Genomic DNA, 14,637 nt, shown 5'->3' with positions numbered 1-14,637 from the left:
ATCCTTGCATTGACTCGATCAATCCTGATTGACTCATTCAGAACTATAGATCTTTTCAATAGCTCCTGACCCTGAGAGCTAAGCTCTGGAAACCCTGTGCCCCATGTGGCATGATGATGAGATACTTGCTGCACCCCACCTGCACCCTGTGGAATGCAGCAGCATGAAAGGCTGAGGTTCAGGTTGCAGCATCAAATTCAAAGTGGAAACTAAAGGGAAGGGAAGGTCTGACAGACGACCCTGGGGGGCGGGGGCAAAGGGATGCTTGTCACTTCACCTTTGATCTGCATGAGGCTTTGATGTGGTCTTTCAACCCCTTCCCTCTCCCCCAACAATGTAATTTATCCTGGGTGCACCTCATGGTACCACCAATGGATTTACATGAGGCAAAAAGCCTGACTCTGCAACTCTCACTCAGACACTGCAAGTGAGCAGCATAATTTGGGCCCAGCTCCCTTCTCCGTCCCTCCTCTCCCCCCTCCCCCCCCCCGCATGCAGAACCTGGGTAGGAAATTTTCTTGAATAAACACAGAAGTGTTTGATGTTCCTAATGGCATTTCAGGGACAGGAAACATAAAACCACACGAGTTATTCATCTCCGTGTAATGGTTTTATCAGAGGCCCAGAACGAAATTCCTCAACCTCAGGAAGGCTGATTTTCCGGGTGAGGCGTAAGCCCATCAGGCTTCACGTGCTCTGATACCCTGGTGATGGGTGCAATGCAAGAAGATAGATAGATAGAAAGCAGCAGGCATGCTGGGATGAAAAGAACAAGATTTCCTCTGAGTAGGCTGCTCAGACATAGACAATATCAGAGAAACAACCAAGACATTTTTTTGCAAATCTAGGCAAAAAAGGGGTTTTCTCCATGTTTTGGAGCGAGCAGTTATTATTTCTGTTGAGGTAATGCCCAGTCATGCCCAGGACCCTCTTGTGCTAGGTGGCGTACAAACACAAAACAAAACTGTCAGTCCCAGTTCCAGAAATCTTTCAATCTTTAAGTATGGGACCTGACTCATGGGACCTAATTCATCTCTGATATAAGTCCACTGTAGTCACTTACACCAGGGATAAATTTGGCCCACGATGTCTAAGCAAATGCCTCTCTTTACTTGCTGTCTTAAGCTATTGTATAGTGCGGGTAAATCCTGTGCCACGTTCTAGCCCAGAAGTGGTTGCATTTCAGTGGGGTGGTGAAGTGATGCCTATATTTACTGGGCAAAATCCTGTCCTTAGGTACAGAAAGCTGAAGGTGGGAAAGGGTGCTGGCCACACATTTGGCATCAGAGCCATGTTGCTGGAGCAGGGCAGAATGGCTCAGCTGGGCAGCAACTGCACTTGGTGAGGAGCGCACTGATGCTTCTTTAGGAAAGAGCAGCATGTGCCCTCTGATAGTGTTCACTGAACACTGCAACCTATGTTCTAGCCAGCTGGGGACCTGGCAGAACTTGCCCTCATGTGAGGTCATAGTGTGCCATCTAGGAAAGGAGCTGGTGCCCCTACCCTAGCACACTCTAGAGAGATGAGGATAATAGGGTACCTACACATGCTACAGACCTATACGTTTATAAAGCACTTCACAGCCATTAGTTAATCCTCACAAAAACCCTGTGAGATAGCCCATTGTATAATTTATTATCGACTTTACAGCTGGGGAGACTGAGGCAATTTGGGCCCCTGGATATGGCATGGAAGTAGGAGACATGGATTCTATTCCTGACTCTGCCTCTGACTTGCTGCATGACCCCAGCTGAGTCACTTACCCATTCTGTGCCTCAGTCTTCCCTTCTGCAAAATGGGAATAATACTTATTCTACCTACCCTGCTTAGTGTGGTCACCACCTGCATAACAGGCTGAATCAAGGCCCTGGATCTGGACTCCTCTGAGTTTGTTCATATTTGAGGCGTGCCATATTCCTATCCCTGCACGTGGTAGGTGTCTGGATTTAGTCTTCCATAGAAAGAACAGGAGTACTTGTGGCACCTTAGAGACTAACAAATTTATTAGAGCATAAGCTTTCGTGGGCCACTGCCCACTTCTTCGGGTGCATATAGAGTGGAACATATGTTCCCGAAGAAGTGGGCAGTGGCCCACGAAAGCTTATGCTCTAATAAATTTGTTAGTCTCTAAGGTGCCACAAGTACTCCTGTTCTTTTTGCGGATACAGACTAACACGGCTGCTACTCTGAAATCTTCCATAGAATTATCCTTGCTACTTTTTTCACTCTGAGAAAAACATTCTCAAACTCTTGTACCTTTGATGTCTGAGTCACTTTGAAAAGAGGCAATACTGGCTTCACCAAGGAGCTCTTGCTGCTGTGCCACTCCCAAGCAAAACATCTGTCTCCAAACTTTCCATGTTAAGGGGAATGTAAAGGAATTGCTAACTCCACACCCATGCTGCAGCATTCCCCAGTGATAAAAGTGTGTTGGAGCATACACGGGACTGAATATACTATCAGTGCTCATAGAATGGAAACTTTTAGTTAGCCATAGGGAAGTCTCCCTCCTCTATTCATTAAAATCCAGCCTATTCTTTGTCTCCTCTACCATTTACATCCAGTCTAGTTTTTGCATTGGGGGAACATTTGAAAATTCAGTAACAGTTTATTTTCATAGTTTGAAAGTTCAACGTTTTCCAGGCACTCCCAGCAGTGGTTACTGCACAGGGACAACATGGAACTGGCCCCTCTCTCCCTAGGGCTAGTATGGGGGTGAGAGAAACTATACAGTTCTAGCTTTGGCCTGCACTGGCCCAACAGTCCTGGCCTCAGAGGCAACCAGAATGCCCCAGCTGGTCCAGAGCACTTCTGCACCCTCTCTCAACCTATATATATATATCAGGTACTCGTACGACTCCTATCCTTACAGGATCTGAGCACCTCTGAGTTTTAATGTATTTATCCTCATCACACTCTGTGAGATAAGGAAGAACTGTGAGCCGCATGTTATTCCCAAAGAGACTTAGTGACTTGCTCAAGGTTACACAGAAACTCTGTCACAGGAGGAAATTGAACTTGGGTCTTATGCAACCTCTCTACCACTAGACTAACCTTCCTCTCTAAGCACCTGCTGACTGTAAAAGCCAAAACAGAGCCCTTTGTGGGCAACTGCTACTGTCTTGTATATCCATACACGTCACCCCATTTTGCAGATGGCAAATGGATGTGCAAGCACATTTTGCGGTGGCATTTTCAGGGGGCCATTAGAAAATCTGGCCTCAAAGCATGAAATGAAACATATGTGTTTAAAAAGAAACACTCCAAAAATGCATGTGAAACAAACCAGATAGAAGGAACAGAGTAGAGTGTTCTCACTTGCCTTTTCTCCTCTGCAGACTTTAATTGAACATTACTCATTAAGTCTTTGCTCTTCAAAGCAAACAGCTCTGTTACGTGACACTTCTGTTATATAAACAACCAGAAACCTTTCTAGAGGCGTGTGCATGCACGCACTCACACATACACATTCACACACAGAGGAATGTTGTACTCACACCAAACACTCTGGTTTTGCTGTTCAGCTCCTGCATTAAAAGAACAAGGAGTTATCACTGCATTAGGGATTTTTTTCAGATTAGTTTCACAAAGTCCACATGGAAACCAAACTGAGTCACCTGGGGCCTGGCAGTTCAAGAAATGAGGAATGCAGCAGCACGCACAAAAGGACCATAAATGGTTATTTGTGAGCGCTCTTACTCCTAAGTATGTGCTCAGTTGCAAGGAATTGTGTCTGCAAATCAGGTGGAGAGGTGTGGAAGCGAAACGGCCAAGGTGCCTCAGAAGTCAGTGCAGCTGTACAATGGGACCACACCGGGCAACTGTGTGTGCAAGTGACACACGCTTGTTCAAAAATCTGATGTGTAAACGGGAGGAGTGTCCAATATGTAGTACAAGGCTGAAAGAGCAAGACTACGAAAGAGCCGGCACCAGAAAATTCAGAGCGAAATGGCTACAACCTCCAATGCCAAGATTGCCAAAGCAAAGAGCATTGGCAGAGTCCAGGGTCAGGTTCAGTAGCCACATTTCTCTGTGAAGTTGGGTGACTCTGTATTCCAGAACTGACCTTCTTGGCGTGGGGAGGTTTGGTGGCTGCCTGTTAACCTACCTCTACAGCGGGGGCAGGCAAACTTTTTGGCCAGAGGGCTGCATCAGGTTTTGGAAATTGTATGGAGAGCCAGTTAGGGGAGGGGGGCGTGGCCCGGACCCCACCCCCATCATTCCCCCCCTGCTTCTCGTCCCCTGACGGCCCACCCCCGGGACTCCTGTCCCATCCAACCCCCCCTGTTCCCTGACTGCCCCCCTGAACCCCTGACCGCCCCGACCGCTATCCACAGCTCCGCCCCCTGACCACCACCCTGAACTCCCCTGCCCTCTATCCAACCCCACCGCTCCCTGCCCCCTTACCGCACTGCCTGGAGCACTGGTGGCTGGTGGCGCTACAGCCACGCACCGCGCAGCACAGAACACCGGGTCAGGCCGGGCTCTGCAGCGATGCTGCCCTTGGAGCTCGCAGCCCCACCGCCCAGAGCATTGCGTCGGCGGCGGGGCGAGCTGAGGCTGCGGGGGAGTGGCTGGGGTGAGCCTCCCAGGCCAGGAGCTCAGGGGCCGTAGTTTGCCCACCTCTAAGTGTAAGCAGCACCACCTGCAGGAAAGCATGATAAAGGGGCAACAACGACATGGTGTGCCTGCAAACTGCTAGCGACACAAGCAGCCATTCCCTAAGATACTGCCATGTGGCTGTCCCCTCACATCCTCAGAGCTGGCTGTAGCACACGCCCGCCATGCACACTGTGCCTGTTGGGCAGTTTTCACATTTAGCTAATGAGAAATCCACAGGAAAGATGCATTTTGTGCACCACAGTGATGAGATGGTTGGCAGGAGGCATCCTAGCAAAGAATTGTCTTTCCTTTCCTTCCCATTCAAAATATTCCCGAACAGCAGGAACACCAATTCTCATGCTCAAATACTAGAGGGACAGATAGATAGATTGACTGATAGAGGACTGCATTCACACTGCTTTAGCCATCATACTTGTTATTTAAAGCTGCCATTTTCTCAGCACTCTTCATTTTCCTCTCATTAACAGCATTAATTTCACTTATTCAGAGCCCAATCCAGCACCTCCCAAAGGCAAAGGGAAGATTTCCTGTATCAGTGGGAGTTGGATCAGGCCCTAAGATCATAATCAGACCTAGGCCATGAGAGCTCTGGCTCAGAAAACTCTTCTCCCCTGCGGAATTTGCCATTCCCTGGTCTAATCGTGAACATACTGGCTTCCTCGGGGTTCCTTCTTTATAGTTTTCTCCCTGGGGTACTTTTCTCACTCTCCAGCTTTCCCCTAAAAAAAAAAAAGAGATCACACAAGTGGGTGGCCAGATGAATACAATTCAAATGCCATATTGCTATGCATAGACTTAAATGTATTGGAAATTACAAGACAGTAAAACTTTATTTTGTACAGTCTTTCATGCAAACCGTATCCTAAACACGGATAAAAACTACTTTGCAGAGGTAAATAATAAAGCTTCAGAGTTAGACATAAAGAACAGCAGGCTGAAAAGAGAACATGACAAAGGGAGCTATGTGGGGCCAGATTGTCAGTGGTACTCAGTACTCAGCCGCTCCTATTGTGACACTTATGGCCTAGGCGTAGTTTGACTTCTACATAAGGGAGGAGGGGAGCTCCAGTCAGGCCAACGGGGCCATGCATGTGGGGGTCAAATTCTGCGCCTGCCCAAGGCTTACAGTTGGGGGGGGGGGAATGCCCCTTCTGCCCCTCCTCCCCCAAATGACACCCATGACTTATGGCCAGATTTTCAAAAGAAATCTACACAGCAATGAAATAGCCCCACAGCCCTAGCCAGGTGGCATGGGACAGCTGCAGGTTTTTCGTTGCTGTGTAGACATTAGGCTCATAGTGTTCTGGTCTACAAATGGTTATAGTGACTGACGGCTTGCTCAAAAGACCGAAAAGTAAGCTGGAAACAGAAAATGTGCCGTCATGTCTGGAGAAGCAAATGTATGCAGGGAGAGCACAGAAAGGTATTCCTAGATCTCTCTAGCTCCTTGATCTAATGTAGGATAACCAGATGTCCCAATTTTATAGGGACAGTCCCGATTTTTGGATCTTTTTCTCACATAGGCACCCATTACCCCCCATCTCCTGTCCCGATTTTTGACACTTGCTATCTGGTCAGCCTAATCTAATGGCAAATCGAAACAAACACAAGTGGGACCAAGTCATTCTTTGCCTCAGCCAGACATAGAAAAACTACTTCCAGTCACACAGGAGGAGATAGTAAGTCACATCTAGTGCAGCAAGAAGACATTTTTAACTGGATTTGGAGCCAGACTTACAATTGGTCCAGTTCATCCCTGATGTAGCTTCACTGAAATCAGCTCAACACTCTTCATCTTCCAGAGTTACCCCAAGGATGAATTTGGTCTGCTATGTTCATCCCCAAAAATCCAGCTGCAATAAGAACTGATCTTCAGAAACTAAGTGGCCTTCCATTGAAAGGCCTTGGGGGCCACCTGCCAATCTGACACATCTGAACTCATAAGCTGAAGATGTCTCTGACCTGCATGCTTCCTTTCCCCATTTCCCTAAATACCCACAAGCAAACTAAGTCAAGCACGTGCTACCCCAGTGCACACGAGACCACGAATTGGAAACGTGCACATTTTCCAGCCTTGCCTCGAGAGTGTCTCCCCATCAGTGGACAAGTCCTTTGCCTAAGGTCAGAGTATGGTTCATCACCTCGTATTTCACATGACACAAGATGGTGCAATGATCAGACATCTCTCCAGCCTGAGGTTTATGGAGATAGGAATTAATGGGGAGTCAGTGTGTAGGGGACACACAGGCAGCTCGTGATACAGAGCCCTTGCTAGTGATGGGTGGGGCTTGTTTGCCTCTCCCTGAATTTCTGCCAGGCCAGTCAGCACATCCTCGGTCTCAAGGAGTTGGCAGCTGTTTTGCTTTGAAGCACCGGAGGAGGAGAAGGAAACGCAGCGGAGACTCCAAAGGATCCTCTCAGGAACTGTAGTTCATTTCCTAGTATCTTGCCTTTGGTCAGGAATCCTAGCTGGAGTTGGGTAAATATGCTGAGTTTCACTTAGACTGAAGGCCTCAAAAAACCCGCACCAGGCCAAATTCTGTCCCAGTTACCCCCTTCAGTGTCCTTGTCTTATAAGATAAAATCCGGGCAGAATTTGCATTGTTATCTATCTATATTGTTTATATGGCCTCCATCATTGCAGTCTCCTTAATGTGTTTATCCTCACAACACCCCTGTGAGGTACGGCAGTGCTGTGACTCCATTGTACAGATAGGAAACTGAGGCCCAGAGAGACTAAGTGACTTGTCCAAGGTCACACAGGAAGTCTGTGCCTTCAGTGGGGTTGCACAGGGATAACGAAGTGCAAACCTTGGAGCTAAAAGAGTCTCAAGCTCTCTGTGCATTAGTTTCCTCATCTGTAAAATGGTGACAATAAGACTCACCTACTTCACAAGGAGTTTGGGAGGCTTTGATTCATGTTATTAAAAGTTCTTTGACAGGCACTATAGAAGTGCCCATATGTGTTCATAGAAACACTGTTTCTGTGTTTTCTGAACATAAAGAAAAGAGGAAAAGCTAGTGAGACAGCAGGTCCTCTCCTAGACTTGCTGCGGATTCTTACAAGCCCCCTGTTTTGTTTTAGGAAGTGTGGTTTGCTTTTTTAATATATATATGTATGAGGCTATTTCAGGCAGAAAAGGGTTTTCATCTTCTCTCCTCAGCTACTCAGAGCTGCACCTCTGCCCCCTCACTTCACTTGGTCTAATGAGCATTTTTTTTGCATGGTCTAGTATCTTACATCATCCCTGTATTTGTCTCAGATTCTTGCATTTCCCACTTCTAAGGACCTCTGAGAATAGCAATAAACACCATGCAAAGCCGCATCTTGCCAGTGGTGTGTCAGCTGCAAGCAACTATCATGAGTGACAGAAAGCCAGTTTGGAAACCTAAGACTCTCTGTTTTGAGGATACCCATTTAAGAAATTTTCTAGCCACTGGGCACCAATTTGTTAAGAAAGTCACTATTCAGAGTTCCTAATTCTGTAGGAAAATCTAGACCAAGAGAGTTTATATTTACTAATTAGATGCCTGCTCTTGCTTGCCCTCTGCTGTTTACAAATGTATATTTCAGTGTGCAAAAGCTATTAATTTATTTGAAAAGATATTTTGTCCTGTTTCCTAAGTGTATGAAAGAGATTCTTCCTTGATCAGAATTGTTATTGCTGGAATGAATGTCAGGCCATGATCTACTGTGTTGCTGCTTTCTGAATCACTCTACTAAATTTTATTAGCAGATAAAAACCCTTCTAATTTGAAGAGATAAAGTCTTTCAGAGGGTGACTGGGGACAAGGCAGTCCATGGTTCCCTTTCTGAACAAGGGCAGGCTTCTTGTTCATCTGGAACAATCTTCCTCTTTTTCCTTAAATCCCATAGCTCCTGGGAAAATTTCTCACATTGGTCTCCTCACCAGAGATTTCTCTGGGAAGAAAGATCGTCTAGGGGTTAACCAGTGTTCCCTCTAATTTTTCCCACGCATGTGCAGAATTAATTTTGTTATGTGCACCAATATGGAGGTGATGTGTGACACATCATCTCCACATTGGTGCATATAACAAAATTCATGTGGCAGAGGTGGGGTTGAGGGGTTTGGAGGGTAGGAGGGGGCTCAGGGCTGGGGCAGAGGGTTGGGGTGGAGGGGTTGAGGACTCCAGCTGAGGGTGCAGGCTCTGGGGTGGGGCTGAGGATGAGGGGTTCAGGGCTGGAGGTGAGGGTTCCAGCTGGGGGTGCGGGCTCTGGGGTGGGGCTGGGATGAGGGGTTTGGGGGACAGGCTGCCCCAGGCCTACAGTGGGGAGAGATGATTCCCCGCCGCTCTCTCTCCCCGCTGCAGCACCTAGGCTGGGGGGGAGAGGCACCTCTCCCTGCCGCGGCAGCTCCAGAGCTGGGGCCCTGGGATAGGTGCCTCTCCCCCGGCTGCAGCAGGTCCAGGCCGGGGGCTGGGCAGGGCCAGGGGTGGGGCGCCTCTCCTCCAGCCGCAACAGGTCTGGGGTTGGGCTGGGGCCAGTGCGGAGAGCTGCCTCCCCCCGCCGGGGCAGGTCCGGGTCTGGGGGAGAGGCATCTCTCCCCGCCGCAGCCCTGAGCGCCTGCATGGCACTTAATAGGCTGCTGCCGTGCAGCTTAGAAGGAACTTAGGTTAAAACACCAAATTGGAACTCAAAAGATCTAGCTCAGCTCCTGACTCTGCCCCAGACACCCTGTGTGTATCCTTGGAAAAGTCACTTAATCATTCTGTGCCTGTTTCCTCATCTGTAAACTGGAGATAAGTCTGCTTTCTGGATTCAATTCCTAGCTCTCACATCCTATGTGACCGTGGCTGAATCACTTAATAAATCTCTTGATGCTTTGATTCCCCATTTGTAAAGTACAGATAGTGGTACTTCCTTTTATGTTTTGGGCATTTAGATGATAAGCTCTTCAGGGCCGGGACTGTCTTCTATTATGGGTTTGTACTGCACCTAGCACAATGGGGCTCCGATCACAGTTGGGGCCTCTAGGTGCTACTGCACTGCAAATAATAATAATGATCTCTCTTCATTTTTCCTGTGCCAGAACTGGCATCTCATCCTGGAGCTTTACAAAACCATCTCAGGTGTATCGGTTTGAGTCACATCAGGGAGGAGGTGGGCTCTTTATGGCAGATAATCTGGCTTGATTCTGATGTCATTTGTACAGTTTTCACAGCAGTTTAACTCCTTTTACTTCAGTGACATTGTTCCTGGTTTTCAATGGTGTGAGATGGGAATCAGGATCTCTCTATATTTTATTTTGTCTAGTACCGTCCATCCATGTTTTTATTTTGACTAGCACCAGGTCCATCCAGGTTATTACGTAAATAATAATAATAATATTATAACTTGACCCTTTTTGTTCATCATAGTCCCATATGGTCCAGTTCCCAATGAAGTCAATGAGAGCTTTGCCGTTGACTTCAGTGTGAGCAGTACTGGGTTTGTGTTGCATTAGTTATTATCCATTATTCCTATTCATCTGTATATAGTGGCACAAGTGTTCATGGCTCTTTACAAAAAGAATAAAGACCCAGCAACAAATGATGACATCTGCTACACCAGTTTAAATCCAGAGTATCTCCAAATGACTTCAGCAGAGTTACTCCAGATTAATGCCGTGTAATTTACAATCTGTGTTATAGATAAATGACATCACACTGGAGACTTAACATCCTACAAAGGGGAGGGAAAGGGGAGTTCCCCAAATAAAATGACAAGGGTGTTTGTTTAGGTACGGTACCATATGCATCATTAGGTTGGCATCTAAATGTGAGAGATTTCTGGAGATCATATACTATAAATCTCACATCTGCTTTTGGGCAGGATACCCCTTCTACTCAAATATGTGAACCAGAGGTACTTTAACATCGTTTCTAGATGTATACACCAACTCTGGCTATTAAATTCTGATTCACTAAACTCCCCATGCATTTCCACCTGGATACATAATTCTTGTTCATTTCCTACATGCCGTTAAACAGATGTGACATTCCACCCTGAATTTGACTGCATTTCAATGGTAGAGTAAGTGATACCTGTATACTCCTATGGCCTAATTCTGCAATTGTTCTGTGTGCAGGAGTGCTGCTGAAATCAACAGGACTTTTGAGTGTGGATTGAGGCACAACCAGCCCCACTTTGGAAGATGAATTCCTAGCATTACTGTATTTTAAATGCCTACTATTCAGGTCTCTCCCTAGTGATATTCTTAATCTCTAACTCCAACAAATCTTCGGTTAAAATTTGAGTTAACTTAGATCATATGAAAAGACAGCTTGTTCAATCAGTGGGTTTCCAGGAAAAGAAAAGTAATAGGCACACATTTGTAACACAGAGGCAATAATAGTTCTCTTCTGTTTATACAACTTTCCAATGGGTGCATTTTAATTATGGTTCAGCAAAATAAAGAAATTATAGGCAATTACCTCCAGTTTTCTTTAAGAAAGTTGAAATACCAAGGACTAGTAGAAACAAAGGAGACTTCATTTACCAAAAAAAAAAAAAAAATGTCTAGAATGTTTCCACTCTCATTTTGCTACCCTATAGCACCACCTATAGAAAGCCTGCAAGAATCACATCGACCTGCAAAAGGCAGGACCTCAATCCACTCTCAAAGCAGTGCGCAGTTTCAATTTTAAAATGAATGAAGTACTTATGAAAGCTGGTACACTGACACCCCTGGAGTCTGAAACCATCTATTTATCCACTGAACAGGTGCAAGGGCAGTGCAAGTTTCCTCCAAAGTGCCTGAACACTGATCCAGAGGGATCACGTCTAGCAGTGACAAAGTCAATTTACAGAGTGGTAGCCGTGTTAGTCTGTATCAGCAAAAAGAACGAGGAGTACTTGTGGCACCTTAGAGACTAACAAATTTATTTGGGCATAAGCTTTTGTGGGCTAAAACCCACTTCATTGAATGCATGCAGTGGAAAATACAGTAGGAAGATATATATGCACAGGGAACATGAAAAAATGGGTGTTGCCGTGCCAACTCTAACAAGACTAATGAATTAAGGTGGGCTATTATCAGCAGGAGAAAAAAAACAGTTGACAAGAAGGTGTGAGTAACAGTAGGGGGAAAATTAGCATGGGGAAATAGTTTTTACTTTGTGTAATGACCCATCCACTCCCAGTCTTTATTCAAGCCTAATTGAATGGTGTCCAGTTTGCAAATTAATTCCAGGTCCGCAGTTTCTCATTGGTGTCTGTTTTTGAAGTTTTTTTGTTGAAGAATTGCCACTTTTAGGTCTGTAATTGAGTGACCAGGGAGGTTGAAGTGTTCTCCGACTGGTTTTTGAATGTTATAATTCTTGACGTCTGATTTGTGTCCATTTATTCTTTTGCATAGAGACTGTCCGTTTTGGCCAATGTACATGGCAGAGGGGCATTGCTGGCACATGATGGCATATATCACATTGGTAGATGTGCAGGTGAACGAGCCTCTGATGGTGTGGCTGAGGTGATTAGGTCCTATGATGTTGTCCTTTGGATAGATATGTGGACAGAGTTGGCAACGGGCTTTGTTGCAAGGATAGGTTTCTGGGTTAGTGTTTTTGTTGTGTGGTGTGTGGTTGCTGGTGAGTATTTGCTTCAGGTTGGGGGGCTGTCTGTAAGCGAGAACTGGCCTGTCTCCCAAGATCTGTGAGAATGAGGGATCGTCCTTCAGGATAGGTTGTAGATCCTTGATGATGCGCTGGAGAGGTTTTAGTTAGGGGCTGAAGGTGATGGCTAGTGGCGTCCTGTTACTTTCTTTGTTGGGCCTGTCCTGGCAGAGCCGGCTCTGGCTTTTTGGCCGCCCCAAGCACACACACACACACACACACAAAAAACGGGGCAGCCAGAACAGCAAAGCAAAAAAAAAAAAAAAACCTGTGGCGCGGCCGGAGCGCGGGTGCAGGGGAACCGGCTAGCGGGGGGGAGGAGGAGAGAACGGGTGGGAGAGAGAGAGAAGGGGGCGGCCAGGGCTACAGCGGGGTGCTGCCATGTGGCCCCTCCCGCCGCGCCGCCTGCCCTCCGCTCCGGTCAGCAGGGAGGGAAGGACGAGGACTGCCCTGCCGGGCTTGCTGCAGGGCGCTCCCGTCCTCCACACCGCCCCCCGCTAAAGGACGGCCAGAGCGGAACAAAAAAAAAAAAAAAAGTGGCCGTGCCGCCCTAGGATTGGGCCGAATGCCACCTCGTTCAATCTGCCGCCCCAAGCACCAGCTTGCTCGGCTGGTGCCTGGAGCCGGCCCTGTGTCCTGGAGTAGCTGACTTCTGGATATTCTTCTGGCTCTGTCAATCTGTTTCTTCACTTCAGCAGGTGGGTATTATAGTTTTAAGAATGCTTGATAGAGATCTTGAGGGGATTTGTCTCTGTCTGAGGGATTGGAGCAAATGCGGTTGTATCTTAGAACTTGGCTGTAGACTATGGATTGTATGATGTGGTCTGGATGAAAGCTGGAGGCATGTAGGTAAGTATAGCGGTCAGTAGTTTTCCGGTATAGGGCGGTGTTTATGTGACCATCGCTTATTAGCACTATAGTGTCCAGGAAGTGGATCTCTTGTGTGGACTGGTCCAGGCTGAGGTTGATGGTGGGATGGAAATTGTTGAAATCATGGTGGAATTCCTCAAGGGCTTCTTTTCCATGGGTCCAGATGATAAAGATGTCATCAATGTAGCACAAGTAGAGTAGGGGCATTAAGGGACGAGAGCTGAGGAAGCGTTGTTCTAAGTCAGCCATAAAAATGTTGGCATACTGTATTCTTTAACATCTCTGCTGAGATTGCCAACAAAGATCCCAGTTGTGAAAGGACTGTAGGGTTTGTCATGCTGAGTTGGACTTATTGGTCTATTTAGCCCAATATCCTGCCACTGGCACTGGCCTGTAGCATCAGAGGATTGCAATGTTCCCTCTGCTACCCCCATATGAAATGTACCAATGGGGGAGGGAAAAGACGTTCCTTCCTGACCCTTGTTTTGAGCCCTGAAGCATGTAATCTAATCACCCTTGTCTAAATAGTCTGAATAGTTACACAATGCTGGTGACTATTAGGAACTAAACTGAGATGTCAAAACATGTGGGCACAATTTTAAAGTCATCTTTTGAAAATGTGGCTCTAGTTATCTAACCATTTTTGAAAAATTTTACTTAGCAGTTTGCCTCAAAATAGAATTTTTAGATGAAATAAGGCGTACTTTTGTCTTTCTTTGAGAGCCTGATCTAAAACCCTCTGTGGTAAATGGAAAGACTACCATCAAGTTCAGTGAGCTTTGGATTAGGTCCTGGTTGTGGGCGAGAATGTGAGTGGAGGAATGTGAGAGTCCATAGAGCATGTACTGTACCATTGTTCACTAAGTAGGGCAGCAAGGAAAAGATGCTAAGAAATAGTGGGGAAGCAAGCAGAAGAAATAGCACTTAAAACAACAACAACAAAATACCAAGTAAGTTATAATACAAAAAGAGGCCAGAGATCTGGGAATCCAAAAACAACTTTAAATGGAGACAAGAAAGGAAGAAAAAACTATGCTAAAAGAACATCAACGTTTGCAAAAATGAAGTTATGAAATGTAAAAGTTAAGGTACCATCTGCCCCTTGCAATATGGTACGGAAGGAGGGTTTATTTCATATGCACCTTCATCAGATTCAGAGAAATTCCAACCAGCTTTCTTATATACACATGTCCAGAACTAAAGGAACGTTGAGAGATTGCCTGTTGAATGAAGAATTCAATTCAGCTTACATACACATGCATGCGCAGTACCAAGAAAGTGTTGGAAGATCATTAGCAAAAACCTGTTCTCACAGAATACATTTTTTTTATAGTAGATTAAAAAAATCACTTAGAGGAGTGAAGCATATATTTAAACCTTTATAATTCAGCCAAACTCAAAACAGATTTTCACCAGACCACTGAAAACGAAGCACATGGCTAAGTCTTTGCAGAACTGAGGCCTATATCCCTCTCAAATTCCAAATTTCTAGTCTCTTCCATTGAGGCAGTAGAGCTGTTCAAAAATGGGTCC

The sequence above is a fragment of the Malaclemys terrapin genome, chromosome 12, assembly GCF_027887155.1.
Source record: "Malaclemys terrapin pileata isolate rMalTer1 chromosome 12, rMalTer1.hap1, whole genome shotgun sequence".
NCBI lineage: Eukaryota > Metazoa > Chordata > Testudines > Emydidae > Malaclemys > Malaclemys terrapin.
The sequence above is the reverse complement of the archived record's forward strand: the minus strand, read 5'-3'. Positions refer to the sequence as shown.